The 14,678-nt window shown below is 46.4% G+C and overlaps 1 long non-coding RNA gene across 1 annotated transcript in view; it reads left to right on the top strand.

The window, feature by feature from the left end:
* Nucleotides 1–3,428: 3,428 nt before the first annotated feature.
* LOC141173164 (uncharacterized) overlaps nucleotides 3,429–14,678 on the top strand; it is a 29,359-nt gene continuing 18,109 nt past the window's right edge. The window contains exon 1 of the long non-coding RNA XR_012252600.1: nucleotides 3,429–3,544. This is a non-coding gene — a long non-coding RNA (uncharacterized lncRNA). The remainder of the gene's footprint in view (nucleotides 3,545–14,678) is intronic.

The raw sequence follows: 14,678 nt of genomic DNA on the forward strand, positions 1-14,678 counted from the left end.
TTCTTTCCCATTTTGGCAGAAAATGTAGGCTGCTTAATAATGTGAGACAGCCTTCTTAAGTAGTCTTGCCTTTCATTGGACACACCTGCCAAACTAATTAGCACAGGTGTCTGCAATTGCTTACAGTGATATAAAGAGCCCTGACACACATCACCATCAATGAGTTTAACTGACAAACAAACAAATTCTTCCCTTATCACTCCTAAACACTTTTTGCATAATAATTTGGAACACAGTGTACATGTGCTTTTCCACAAAACACCAGTGGTTCACGTAGTGAATCTTACAGTTCTAACTTGCCAACCGTGGTCTGTATGGAGTTGTTCAATAAAGGGCCCAAAATTAAGATAACATAGATGGGAGAGGTCTCTATGAATAGGAATTCCTAAGTATTTGATACCCTGTGAGGGCCAGGCAAAGGGAAAGTTGGACTGGATGGAATCCTATATGGATTTGGGGAGGGAGACATCGAGGGCCTCAGACTTCGCTGCATTGATTTTAAAATTTGACCATGTAACAAAGTGATCTATTTCAGCCATAACAGCATGGATGGATATATGTGATTGAGTGATATATACTAGGACATCATCAGCAAATAGAGAGCACTTGTACTCGGTGCCTCCCACCTCAATCCACCTAATATTGGGGTTATGGCGAATTGATGAGAGCAGGTGCTCCGTCACTAGGATGAATAAGAGAGGGGACAGAGAACATCTCTGCCTTGTCCCATTGGTGATTGTGAAAGGTGATGAAAATGTTCTGACGCGCCCCCTGGGCCTTGGGACACCCGGAGCCGGACCCTTTTTGGTGGATGCTGGTGGTTGTAGTCTCCGTGGCGGCGACCCGGTTCCGTGGCTCAGGGCGGTCAAACCAGTGGCGGAACTATTTATGTGGTTTTGATGTTTAAATGTCCGACTACACCACCCGTGGATTGCGGTCAGAGTGAACCGCCGCTCCAGGGCAGACCGCTGAGGCTGGTGTTGTGGGTGCAGCAGAGCGTAGCATAACTCCCCACGGGAGGAGTATAGCCTCAGGGCAGTGTATGCGGAGGATGGGGGTGATGGTGCAGGGCAGCAGCAGTAACGACACGGAGTCAGTGATGCAGTCCAGGGCCTTTACTCACAGTTCTTATTATCCAGACCACGTCTGCAGGTAACGGCTGCCCACGTCGTACTGTGCTCACCAGGTGAGGGGCTCAGACAACTCCCAGATAACTTTGGAGCGCTTCACAGGACCCCCTTTGTGTGTCCTTTGTCTGGCCTTTCTTACCAACCCTTCTGTCCGGCTGCCTCGGGCCTCCTCTTGGTAAACTTGGCGCCAGTTTCCCTGACCCTATGTGGTGCCTTCCTAGCGGGTGTAGCGAGGGGCTGCGCCACATAAAATGTCACAGCCTCCGGTTTCTAGCTGAGGGTCGTTTCCTGCCTCCACTAGTTTCGGGGACCGGTCTCCCCCTTTGGCCTGACCCCTCCACGCAGGTGGATTCGGGCGTACGGTGGCGACTCGCCCGTCCGCACCCCTGGGATCCCTTCATTCCTCGTTCCTGGAGCCTTCTCTGCTCCTCTTCCTTCCTTCTCCCTCTTCCAGGCCTGGGCCTCTGTTACTAGGCCCGCCTCCGGAGCAGAGCTCATGCAGAGCCCCTGCTCCCTGCCACTTCTGCTCATACTTCTCTGCACTGAACTAAGATGGTGCCCACCTTTTATATTCCCTTCTCAATGCACCCAGGAACTGCTTCCTCCCTGCTCCTGCACTACAGGGTTCCCCTTCCTCAGTGTTCCCTCCCCCCACTCCAGCCAGGGACAGGGACTGTCGTGCCCATCTCAGGGGCATATTGGTCGCCCTGCCCCACGGCAATGTGGTGTAATGCATGCAGGTGTCGGGTCCTGATCCACACTCCATCCTTACCTGAGAGTGAGATATCACACCTCTGGGTGAGGTGCAATACCTCTGTAGCAACCGAGCCCTCAGGGTAATACAGTTACATTTATCTTCAGCCTAGGTGACGTATTGCGATACAGGGCCGTGCTTTTGGCTATAAAATGGTCCCCTAGATCCCTACCCCAAGCTTTTTAAGAGAATCATATATGGCGTGCCAGGAGACTCTATGGAATGCTTTCTCAGCATCCAACGAGAGTATCTAATTACAAATTTTTAACTGCATCTAGCCCAGGAAATACTTTGTGCCTAGTAGCAGTGTCTGCTAGTCAGCGGATTATCCCGGCTGTTAAGCAAGCTACACCACCTGTAGTTTTGACACTTAATTTTTTCAAAGGAAATGCTTCGGGACCACGGGATACTCAGTGAAGAGCATCAGGAGGCACCCCAAGGCATAGGGGCTGGGACTGGCAGTAGGATGCCTTGCGGTGGACAGCCGAGCTTGATCCTTATAAAAGCTTTTTAACTGAAGCAGCTTTAGTGGACGCTACTGGAGCTGGAATTACGCGGCTGCTGGCATGAGACTTGCCCTCCAATAGATCCTTGTAAATGGATTTAAAGTGTACTCATTCAAATTAGAGAGACAATTTAAATTAAAAAGCTTAGAGCTGCCTCCACCACAGGGGGGCTCGCTCGACCCACCAGCGGACAGGCACCAGTATTGGGAGAGGGGGGCTGGCCGTCAGGGTTCACCGCGGCTCTGGCACAAACCCGGCAACACGGAGGTGGCACGGGCAGGAGCAGACTGAACGTGTCGGCTTCTCACTTTTTGGATTTTAGAAGGGCATGACATGCCTATATCTGTGTCTCCCCCTCTTTTTACTCCTCCACCTCTTTTCTTTTCGCATGACTATATGTACTTGTCACTTTTCCATGTGTTAATTGTGTCTTCAGAACAGTTTGTCAGCTTTTGGACACCTTTGAAGATGTTTTCTATGTGTTTCTATGTGTTTTTGTTTGCCTGCCATTGGTTTTAACGGTGTTCGAAGGTGTTCGACGAACAGTTCGACGAACAGTTCGGTGAACACACGGGTGTTCGATGAACCGAACCGAACTCGAACACTACAGGGGTGGCTCAACACTAGTCAGGAGACGCTGCAGTCACTCAGGCTGCTCACAGTAACAACAGCAACATACGGCCTGGAGTTTTCGTGTTGAAAAACAGATCCTAGTTAGTCTAGAAAAGAGGGGTCCGGCAACCATACATTAGGCCACTCCACACCAAATGCATAGTATATGAACCCAAGTAGACCGTTCATTAACAAATAAACAGATGTATCATTTCTGAGCATGTTTCTCCACCAAAGAACAGACAATGAGTGCAACCTCTTGCAAATCCATTGTAAGGACCTTTTGCGTCAGACTCTTGAAAATAGCAAGTGCTGAGGACCTCATTGCATTGAACTATGATATATACCTTGTGCAATTTCATTGTTGCATGGCTCTCCTGAGTCTATTATTGTCCTTATAAAAGACACAGTGATACACAAGTCTCCCAGGCTTCAGCTTACTTCTCTGACATTATCCCTCCCCAGTATAGGAACCCTGTGCCCTGCTCCGCGTGTTCTTCAAGCCTTCGTAGCAACAGAGCAAGAAGTTCTGGAATTTAAATGTGAGTAATTGCATTTACAAGTTACATCAATGTGCTATGTATTTATATATATATATCTTTAATTTCATTAGAATATATATATTTATATATATATATATATATATAAATATATATATATACACACAGTATATATAGACATATCTATCTATCTATCTATCTATCTATATAGATATAGATATATATATATATATATATATATAGATAGATTGATATATATATATATATGACAAAACCCCTAATAAATAATATTATTTATTAACCAATTAGTATTGTGCTTAATATAATTCAAAAAATATATAATGCAATAATTATCTGCATGAATCAAAAGATATATGAATGAAAATAATTCAGCCCCATAGACAAATCTCGAGAATAAATATTTTGCAATAGCATTCCTCTCTGTTTTCTGTGTAGCAATATTGGCATAAATATTAAATGCTAATGAGAATTAATCATGTTGTTAAGATCAAGCTCCATCAGGTTTGAGACACACACTTGTGATTTTTGTTGCAGAGAGAGAAGATGTAAAATGTTTCCTTCCTTTGCATTTTTACTTCCTTTTCGATCCATAACTGGCTTTGACTAATAGAAAAAAACTGAATGTGTGAATACAGCCTTACGCTTATATGTAAAAGATAGAAAGATATTAGATAGATAGATAATAGATAAAAGATATGTGCTAGATAGATAGATAGATATATATGAGATAGATAATAGATAGATAGATATATAGATAGATAGATAATAGATAGATATGAGATAGATAATAGATAGATGATAGATAGATAGACAGATAGATAGATAGATAATAGATAGATATATAATATATAGATAGATAATAGATAGATATATAGATAGATAGATAGATAGATGATAGATAGATAATAGATAGATAGATAATATATAGATAGATAGATAGATAGATAGATGATAGATAGATAGATATATAATAGATAGATAGATAATAGATAGATATATAGATAGATGATAGATAGATAATAGATAGATAGATAATATATAGATAGATAATAGATAGATATATAGATAGATAGATGATAGATAGATAATAGATAGATAGATAATATATAGATAGATGATAGATAGATAGATAGATGATAGATAGATAGATATATAATAGATAGATAGATAATAGATAGATATATAGATAGATGATAGATAGATAATAGATAGATAGATAATATATAGATAGATGATAGATAGATAAATGATAGATAGATAGATAGATTATTATTATTATTATTATTATTTATTATTATAGCGCCATTTATTCCATGGCACTTTACATGTGAAGAAGGTGTATACATACAAGAACAATTACAATAATCTTGAACACAATGTGATGGCGACTGGTACAGGAGGAGCGAGGACCCTGCCCGCGAGGGCTCACAATCTACAAGGGATGGGTGAGGATTAGTGTTGAGCATTCCGATACTGAAATATCGGGTATCTGCCGATATTCGCGGTATCGGAATTCCGATACTTAATTCCGATACTTTTACAATATCGAATACCGGAATCGGAAGTTCCCATAATGCCTGCTCTCTGCAGTGTCTCTGAAGGATGACAAGCTGGATGGCAGCGCTCAGCTGAGATCCAGCCTGTCATCAGAATGCCATCCCAGCGTAGGAGAATTCTCCTGATCTTTTAAAAGCCGGCGGGCGGTAAAAAGCCGCCGGCTTTTAAACAATCACACAGCCCCATACTGCTTCCCTGCAGCCTCCCACCCCGATCCTCCGCTCCCCTCGCCACCTCCCATCCCGATCATAAGTTAGGACCGGGCGGGGAGCGCAGCACCAAGGACCGGGGAGCGAAGGACCCGGGCGGGGAAGCCGGCAGTGAAAAGACTTCACCGCTGGCTTTCCCATTCTGTGCTGCGCTTTCCCGCCGGTTATTTCAAATGGACAGCTGAGGTATCAGGTGATGCTGATCAGCTGTTCATTTGAAGTAGCCGCGGTGCCCTCAGAGGGTTCATGTGAGTTCATGCTTGACTGCATTGCATGAACTCACATGAACTTTCCCATGGCCGCACAGGTTAGCCTCACCTCCCAGACCCGTCATGATTGGTGTGTGTGGGTGTCTGTGCGTGTGTCTGCGAGTGTGTGCGGGGTGTCTGTGCGTGTGTCTGCGAGTGTGTGCGGGGTGTCTGTGCGATGTCTGCGGGTGTGTGCGATGTCTGCGGGTGTGTGCGGTGTCTGTGCGATGTGTGCGGGTGTGCGCGGTGTCTGTGCGATGTCTGCGAGTGTGTGCAGTGTCTGTGCGATGTCTGCGAGTGTGTGCGGTGTCTGTGTGATGTCTGCGGGTGTGTGCGGTGTCTGCGCGATGTCTGCGAGTGTGTGCGGTGTCTGTGCGATGTCTGCGGGTGTGTGCGTGCAGGCAGACATAGGCCGATGTGACACTACTACTCCCATCGGCCTATGTCTGTCCCCCGTCCACTCGTGCCAGCAGGATCAGCTCGATGGGAGCAGTAGTTCCCATCAGCCTGATCCTGCTATTTAAATTGCCCTACTGTGTCCCCAATAAATTTTAAATACATGTCATTGGTGGCCAGTGGTTGCCTACAATAAATTAGTTCATACATTACCTGTCCCCGCCGATCGCCACCTAAAATAAAGTAAAAAATAAAAAACTACACCTATACTCACCTAGACACCTAATTCCCCGAAGCCATCGATCTCCTGTAATAAAATATAAAATAATAAACCACAACCTTATCCTTAGCCCTCCGTAGTAGTCCACGAGTGTCCCACGAAGATCTCCAGTTTAGAGCAGCCACATAGAATGTGACCGCTCTGAACCGCTGCCGCCGCTAGAATGACGGGGCCGTAAAGCAGCCCCGTCATTGCATAAGCGGGTTCGCCGGAGTCAGCCAGCGCTGCTCCGGTTAGCTCCTTTACGGCCCTGCTGTATCGTGAGAAATTCCCACGGTACAGCAGTGCCGTAAAGGAGGTCTCCGGAGCTGCGCTGCCTGAATGCACTCCGGTGACCTCAGTCAGTGGCTCCCGGACGTGTTCCCGGCAGTGTGAGCTTACAGCAGCCATGCACAGCTGTCACCATCTCCAGATGTGACAGCTGTGCATGGGAGATCAGCGCAGGAACGTGGACAGGTAACTATTTTTTTTTAGTAAACTAAGAATTAAATAAAATGGTGTGTTTTATTTCAAATAAATTATTTTTTTCTGGGTGTAGTGTGTTTTTTCTTTTTAACACTTTGTAGGTTAGTAATGGGGGTGTCTTATAGACGCCCATCATTACTAACCTGGGCTTCATGGCAGCTGTCGCTGACATGAACCCCAACCCTATTACCCCCTGCCACCACACCAGGGCAGCGTGGAAGAGCGAGGCTAAGTGCCAGAGTTGGCGCATCCTATGGATGCGCCATTTCTGGGGCGGCTGACGGCTGGTGTTTCTAGCCTGGGAGGGGGCCAATATTCATGGCACCCTTCCTGGGCTATTAATATCAGCCCCCAGCTGTCTGCCTAGCCTTTGCTAGCTATTAAATAGGGGGTACCCCACGTCATTTTTTGGGGGGAGTCCCCCATTTTAATAGCTAGTAAAGGCTAGGTATTCAGCTGGGGGCTGATATTAGTAGTCTGGGAAGCTCCGTGGGTATTACCCACTTCCCAGGCTTCAAACATCTGCCCCAGCCGTCTGCTTAACCTCCGCTAGAGACTAAAATTAAGGGGAACCCCACGCCAATTTTTTTTTAAATAAATCCTTTATTTTAACACTAAATGACAAGTACAGTAATCAACACTGTCACTGTACTTCATATATATGTGACTGACATGTTTCTATCTATCTAATCTATGTATGATTCTCTATTCCTTCTATTCTAAATTGTCGGGTACCGCTGCTGAATTGCCGGCCGGCTTTTTTAAAGAGACGGTGCATGAAAACACTATTATATTTTTAAATAAATCCTTTACACTAAATGACAAGTACAGTAAGCAACACTGTCACTGTACTTCATATATATGTGACTGACATGTTTCTATCTATCTAATCTATGTGTGAAGCTCTATTCTGTCTGTTATAAATTGTCGGGTACAGATGCTGAATTGTCGGCCGGCTTTTTTAAAGAGACAGTGCATGAAAACACAATTATTTTTTTAAATAAATTCTTTACACTAAATGACAAGTACAGTAAGCAACACTGTCACTGTACTTCATATATATGTGACTGACATGTTTCTATCTATCTAATCTGTGTGTGAAGCTCTATTCTTTCTGTTGTAAATTGTCGGGTACCGGTGTATGCCGCTGATGAATTGCCGGCTTTTCACGTAATACATTCTACATTATTCTTAGTTGTTTTACTTCATGTAGAATTAACCTACAAGGAAAGAAAGGGTTTATTTTCATTCCGATATTTGTGTCCCATTGACTTGCATTGGTTTCCGGTATCGGAATCGGCGATATCCGATACTTTTTGGGTATCGGTCCGATCCAATCCGATACGATATTTCCTGATATCGGAAGGTATCGCTCAACACTAGTGAGGATACAGTAGGTGAGGGTAGAGCTGGTCGTGCAGCATTATTTGTGGAGTGGTGGATACTGCAGCTTGTAGGCTTGTCGAAAGAGGAGCGTCTTCAGGCTCTTTTTGAAGGTTTCCACGGTCGACGAGAGTCTGATGTGTTGGGGTAGAGAGTTCCAGAGTAGAGGGGAAGCTCGGGAGAAATCTTGTATGCGATTGTGGGAGGAGGAGATTAGAGGGGAGTAGAGAAGGAGATCTTGTGAGGATCGGAGGTTGCGTGCGGGTATGTAGCGGGAGACTAGGTCAGAGATATATGGAGGAGACAGGTTGTGGGTGGCTTTGTATGTCATGGTTAGGGTTTTGAACTGGAGTCTCTGGGCAATGGGAAGCCAGTGAAGAGATTGACAGAGAGGAGAGGCCGGAGAATAGCGGGGGGACAGGTGGATTAGTCGGGCAGCAGAGTTTAGGATGGATTGGAGGGGTGCGAGAGTGTTGGAAGGGAGGCCACAGAGCAGGAGGTTGCAGTAATCGAGGCGGGAGATGATAGATAGATAGATGATAGATAGATAGATAGATAGATAGATAGATGATAGATAGATAATAGATAGATAGATAAGAAATGAAAAATAGGTAGCACTCCAAAATTAGCAAAAAGAAAAAAGGACCTTTAATAGCCCATGAACCTTTCTCAAGTAACCGAAACATTGCCACTAGTGATGAACGAGCACTAAAATGCTCGGGTGCTCGTTGCTCGAGTCGAGCAAATTGGAATGCTCGGGTGCTCGATCCGAGCAACGAGCCCAATGTAAGTTTATGGGAAACTCGAGCATTTTTCAGGCAGCTCCCCCCAGCGGTCTGCAGAGGGCCTAAAAATTGCCCAAATTGATGGGAACAGTGCTCAAATGACATGGGGACAGCATGGGGAAGACCCCTGGAAGCATCTCTGACTCCCAGATCACTTCTGTCAAGAACGTGGTCAGAGTATTACACCACTTTTACGGACTCAGAATAAAACATACTAAAACAAAACCAAAATGGATTTTCCTGGGAAATATGTTAAGGAACATCCTTTCCAGGGTAATAACTTGTATATAAAGCAAAATAAATAACCACAAACAAAAATGCTCCTCCACACCTTGGGCTATGTTCACACGTAGCGTTTTTGATGCGTTTTTTCACTTTTGTATTGATTTCAACCGTGACAAATGTATTCACCAGGAAATGTCATTTTAACATTGTACAACCTTATCTGGCCATGTGGTGTGTGACACATCATCAGACACATCCTGTTTAAGTTATGAAGGAGGGACTCTGAAAGTCACAAAACCTATTTTTATAGGGCCAGCAGTCGGCCCTCACTATTCTTAGTGAGCCATCAGCCGTCTATGTTTTATTGCTCCCATTACTACAGAGTGGGTCTCCTATACTGTTATTGCGTATGCAGTGAGTGGCAGGGCTGCCCAAAATTTGGACGCACTCCGATACCACTTTGAAGAGACTTAGAGGAGGGCCTCCTGAAAACAATGTTCCCATTATTAGGAAGTAGGTCTCCCATTGTGTTTGCCTATGCAGTGAATGCAAGGGTTGCCAAAAATTTGGAGGCACTCCAATGCCCATTGGAAGAGACGTGGAGATCAAAGGGACTCCTGAAAACAATGTTCCCATTATTAGGAAGTGGGTCTCCCATTGTGTTTGCCTATGCAGTGAATGCAAGGGTTGCCAAAAATTTGGAGGCACTCCAATGCCCCTTGGAAGAGACGTGGAGGGCCTCATGAAAAAATGTTCCCATTATTAGGAAGTGGGTCTCCCATTGTGCTTGCCTGTGCAGTGAATGCAAGGGTTCCCAAAAATTTGAAGGCACTCCAATGCCCCTTGGAAGAGACGTAGAGGGCCTCATGAAAAAATGTTCCCATTAAGAAGTGGGTCTCCCAAAGTGTTGATCTATGCAGTGAATGTAAGGGCTGCCAAAAATTGGGAGGCACTCCAATGCCCCTTGGAAGAGACGTGGAGGAGGGCCTCATAAAAAATGTTCCCATTAGAAAGGAGCGGGTCTCCTATACTTGTAATGCCCATGCACTAAGTGTATGGTCTGACAAACATTTACCCCTGGGGGGTATACATGAACATGCTGTATAAAACGATTTTTTTACGGGCATCATAAACACCCTTTAAAAAAATTATTTGGGTGTTGCATCATGGACCACGGTCACCATGGTGATATGGTGGTGGAGGATGAGGAGAAGGAGGAGGACAAGAGCAAATAGCCCAAATCATGAAGCGTATACCCATGTCTGGGTGTGAAAAGGTGCATGGGAAAAACACCTCCCAAGAAAATACACTGTATTTGAGTTTATGTTATGCTGCTATCATTCGGTGGTGTTGAGAAGTCTAGCCCAATCCAGCCCTTGTTCATTTTTATAAGAGTCAGCCTGTCAGCATTTTCAGTTGACAGGCGGATGCGCTTATCAGTTATAATTCTACCAGCGGCACTAAAAACCCGCTCTGATGAAAAGCTGGGGGCAAGGGCAGGCCAGGACCTCCAAGGCATAGAGAGCCAGTTCATTCCACGTATCCAGCTTGGATACCCAATAATTATAAGGCACAGAGGAATCACGGAGGACATTGGTACGGTCGGCAAGGTACTCCCTCAGCATCTTCCCAAACTTTGCACTCCTTGTGAGAGTATCCCTCGCCACAGGGCTTGTGCGATGGGAGGGGCTGAGAAAATTCTCCCAGAACTTTGACAGTGTTCCCCTGCCTCTGCTGGATTGAAGTTGTGTCTCTCTCGCCTGTACTCCTTGGTTGTCCAACGAAGCGTGACCTCTGCTGCCAACGTTTTCAGATGGGAATTTTTTTAATAGTTCTGCAACAAGGGCCTTCTGGTATAGCCCCATTTTTGCAGACCTGTCCGCCTCAGGAATAAGAGATATAAAGTTCTCCTTGTACTGTGGGTCTAGAAGTGTCACCGACCAGTAATGAATGTCACCAAAAATTTTGAGAACGCGGGGGTCATGGGAAAGGCAGCGTAACATAAACTCAGCCATCCGTGCCAGACTACTAACAGGCAAGACTTCCGTGTCCTCACCAAGAGGATGACTGACCATGCTCTCCTCCTCGTCCTACTCTCTGTCCTCTGGCCATCCACGCTGAACAGACGGTATGACAGCTGTGCAGGTAGTACCGTCTATAGCGCATGAAACTAGCTCCTGTTCTTCCTCCCCCTCCTCTTCCTCATTGTCCCCCAATCCACGGTGGGATGAGATGAGGCTGGGCTGTGTGTAATCACCCTGCATGGTTCCTTGCTCCATCTCATCGTGCTCCGCCTGCAATGCATCCTCTTTGATTGTGAGCAGAGAGCATTTCAGAAGACAGAGAAGCGGGATGGTGATGCTAATTATGGCGTCATCGCTTCTCACCACATTGGTGGAGTCCTCAAAGTTTTGGAGGATGGTACATATGTCTGACATCCATGTCCACTCCTGAAGTCTTATGTGTGGAGTCTGAACTGAATACCAATGGCCTTGTTGTTGCTGGTACTCAACAAATGCCCTCTTCTGCTCACAAATCCTTCCCAACATCTGTAGTGTAGAGTTCCAACGCGTGGGGGCATCACACACCAGTCTGTGAGCCAGAAGCTGAAACCCAGCAAGGGCGGTGGAAGCTGTAGGTGACTTTCTAACATGTGCACACAGTTGGCATACTTTAACAAGCAGATCCGGCAGATCCAGGTAGGATTTTAGAAACCGCTGAACCATGAGGTTAAGCACATGGGCCAGGCATGGTATGTGTGTGAGCTTGCCTCGCCTCAGAGCCGCCACCAGGTTCCGACTATTGTCACACACGACCATGCCTGGCTGTAGGTTCAGCGGTGTGAGCCACGGATCTGCCTGCCCTTTCAGAGCTGTCCACAACTCTTCAGCATTGTGTGGTTTGTCACCTAAGCGTATTAGCTTCAGCACAGCCTGTTGCCGCTTGGCCGAAGCAGTGCTGCAGTGCTTCCAGCTTGTGACTGATGTGGTCATTTCGGAGATGGAGGCTGAAGAGGAGGGGGAGGCTGAGGAGGATGAGGTGCAGATGCTGTAGTCCGTGGAAGCAACCCTGATTGACCTAGGGCCCGCAATCCTTGGCGTCGGGAGGACGTGTTCCGTCCCAAGGTCCGACTGGGTCCCAGCTTCCACTATGTTAACCCAGTGTACCATCAGCGAGATGTACCGTCCCTGCCCACAAGCACTTGTCCATGTGTCCGTGGTTAGGTGGACTTTCCCTGTAGCTGCGTTGTTGAGGGCACAGCTAATGTTTTGGGACACGTGCTTGTGTAATGCGGGTACGGCACACTGGGAAAAATAGTGGCGGCTGGGGACCGAGTGCCCGGGGACGGCCGCCACCATCAGGTTGCGGAATGCTTCCGTCTCCAAAAAGGCAACATTTCGAGAGCAAGCAGTCATGAAATGTAAGAATTTAGTAGTGTGGCCTGTGGGGCATTGGCTGCGTATTTGCGCTTGCATTCCAAGGACTAGGGTATGGACAACTGAACGCTGCACTGGGGCAAGGACCAGGACGTGCTTCCTGATGCTGCTACTTGAGAGTGTGCAACGACAGGTGCAGGGCAGGAGGCATCTTCGCATACACCATGGACAGGGGATTGGATTGCATGCACAACAGCGGAAGAAGCAATGGTGCCACCTGCAGACACTATTCCTGGACCCTGGGGTTCGGCCAGCAAAGTCGGGAGCTTTGCTGCCATGTGCCTGATCATGCTGGTGGTGGTCAGGCTGGTTGTTTTGCCACCCCTGCTGATGCTGGCCTGGCAGGTGGTGCAAATGGCCTTTTTGGGTTTTTTGGCAGAGTCTTTAAAAACAACCAGACTCGGGAAGACCTAAAAGTTGTACTGGCAACTTTCTTTGTGTTGGTGTTACGGGGAACGGTTGCCTGCCTTCTGTCTGCGGTCACCACACTGCTTCTTTCTGCCTATTGGGGTGCTCTGCCTCCCTCCCCCTGTGTGCTGCTGTCCTTGCTCTGCATGTCCTCCTGCCAGGTTGGGTCAGTTACTATATCATCCACCACCTCGTCTTCCACTTCCGCACTCTGGTCCTCCTCCTGACTTTCTGGCAATTGTGTCTCATCGTCGTCCACCTGTTGTGACACTTTCCCACCGTCGCCTTCATGTGACCGTGGCTGCTCAAATATTTTGGTATCGCTACTTGTAATCTCCTCTTGCCCCGTTTCAAGTGGACCGTTCGAGAGGCCCTAATCTAAAAATGGAAAAGTGAACAGCTCTTCAGAGTGTCCAAGTGTAGGATCATTTGTCTCCGGGCACTCGGCATGGTGGGAGGAAGGAGGATCAGGGTGAGGAATATGCGGTCCAGACTCACGGCTACTGAGACTTGACCGTGTGGAAGACAGGGTGGTGGTGGTGGCTACATGACTGGAAGCATTATCCGCTATCCAACAACAACCTTTTGACACTGCTCTGGGTTCAATAGTGGTTTGCTGCGGTCCCCTAGGAATTGGGAGAGGAAGGTCACACGAGAAGATGTGGGTGTTTGTTGTGGCACAATTTCAGCTTGCCCACGGCCTTTTCCTCGGCCTCTGCATGCACCATCACCATCACGTCCAGTTCCCCATCCCTTGCCACGTGCCTCGCCCATTTTAAATGGAGGACAGTATCTTCCACGCTCACTACAAATGACTGAATTTGGAGCGAACTTATATGTGATCCGTGTGACGGAGAAAACCACAGTTTTAAATACCTGGCCTGTAGGTAACTATTTTGAACAGCAAACTGGTATCAATTGCTTCCCTGACACACAGAAACAAATTTGTAATGGAGGTTAGAAATGGCAGTATTTTCTGAAAACGTATATGTAATCCGTGTGATGGAGAAAACACAGTTTTAAATAGCTGGATTTTTAGCGCTGTAATATGGAAAGGACCTGGCTGTGTTCTGCAGTGCCAACAAGCAAATGGCACAGAAAAACTGTGTTCTCTGGATTGCTTTTTAAGCAAATAATGAGGATTAAGATCCAAAAAAAAGTATTCCTGGCCCCTGAGACCTGGGCCTTTGTCAAAAAAGATCTAACAGCAGCAGAAGGCAGAACTGGAATGGAGCCTCCTGTGCTATATGTGTAACGACCCTAATGCCGGTCGAATGTGTATGAAGGATATGGCGCTACTATGAATGACTCCGACTTCATATAGTGGCAAATTATTTTCTTTATACTGGTCACACAAATGTCAGGGTTAAATGATTCTACAAAACATGGACCACAACAGCCACTAACACAAAATACAAGTTATGCAGCCCGAGAGAGCCCAAGTGCCAATCTCGCAGGAATGAGCCAAACTACCCCTGGGCTATGCCTCTCCCACCCTTATTCAGTACAGGGCCTACCCAGGATGTTACTGCGGATGTGGCACGTGGTCCTCCCAGGAATATAACCTTACACCCCCCTCCCACACTAATACAATGGGATCTGGGTACCCTTGTTTTCCCCTTAGAAAACACTAATTTATATATTTAGCCAATGCGTTACCTATACAGTGTACAGTTTCTCTTCTTACAAGAGCAAAGAGAAATCTCTCAGACTTAATACATATACAAACAGTTAACAAACTAAACCTATCATTAGACCCTGA

Source organism: Phyllobates terribilis, unplaced genomic scaffold, assembly GCF_046119375.1.
Source record: "Phyllobates terribilis strain yellow unplaced genomic scaffold, ASM4611937v1 Scaffold_12__6_contigs__length_324123572, whole genome shotgun sequence".
Taxonomy (NCBI): Eukaryota; Metazoa; Chordata; class Amphibia; order Anura; family Dendrobatidae; genus Phyllobates; species Phyllobates terribilis.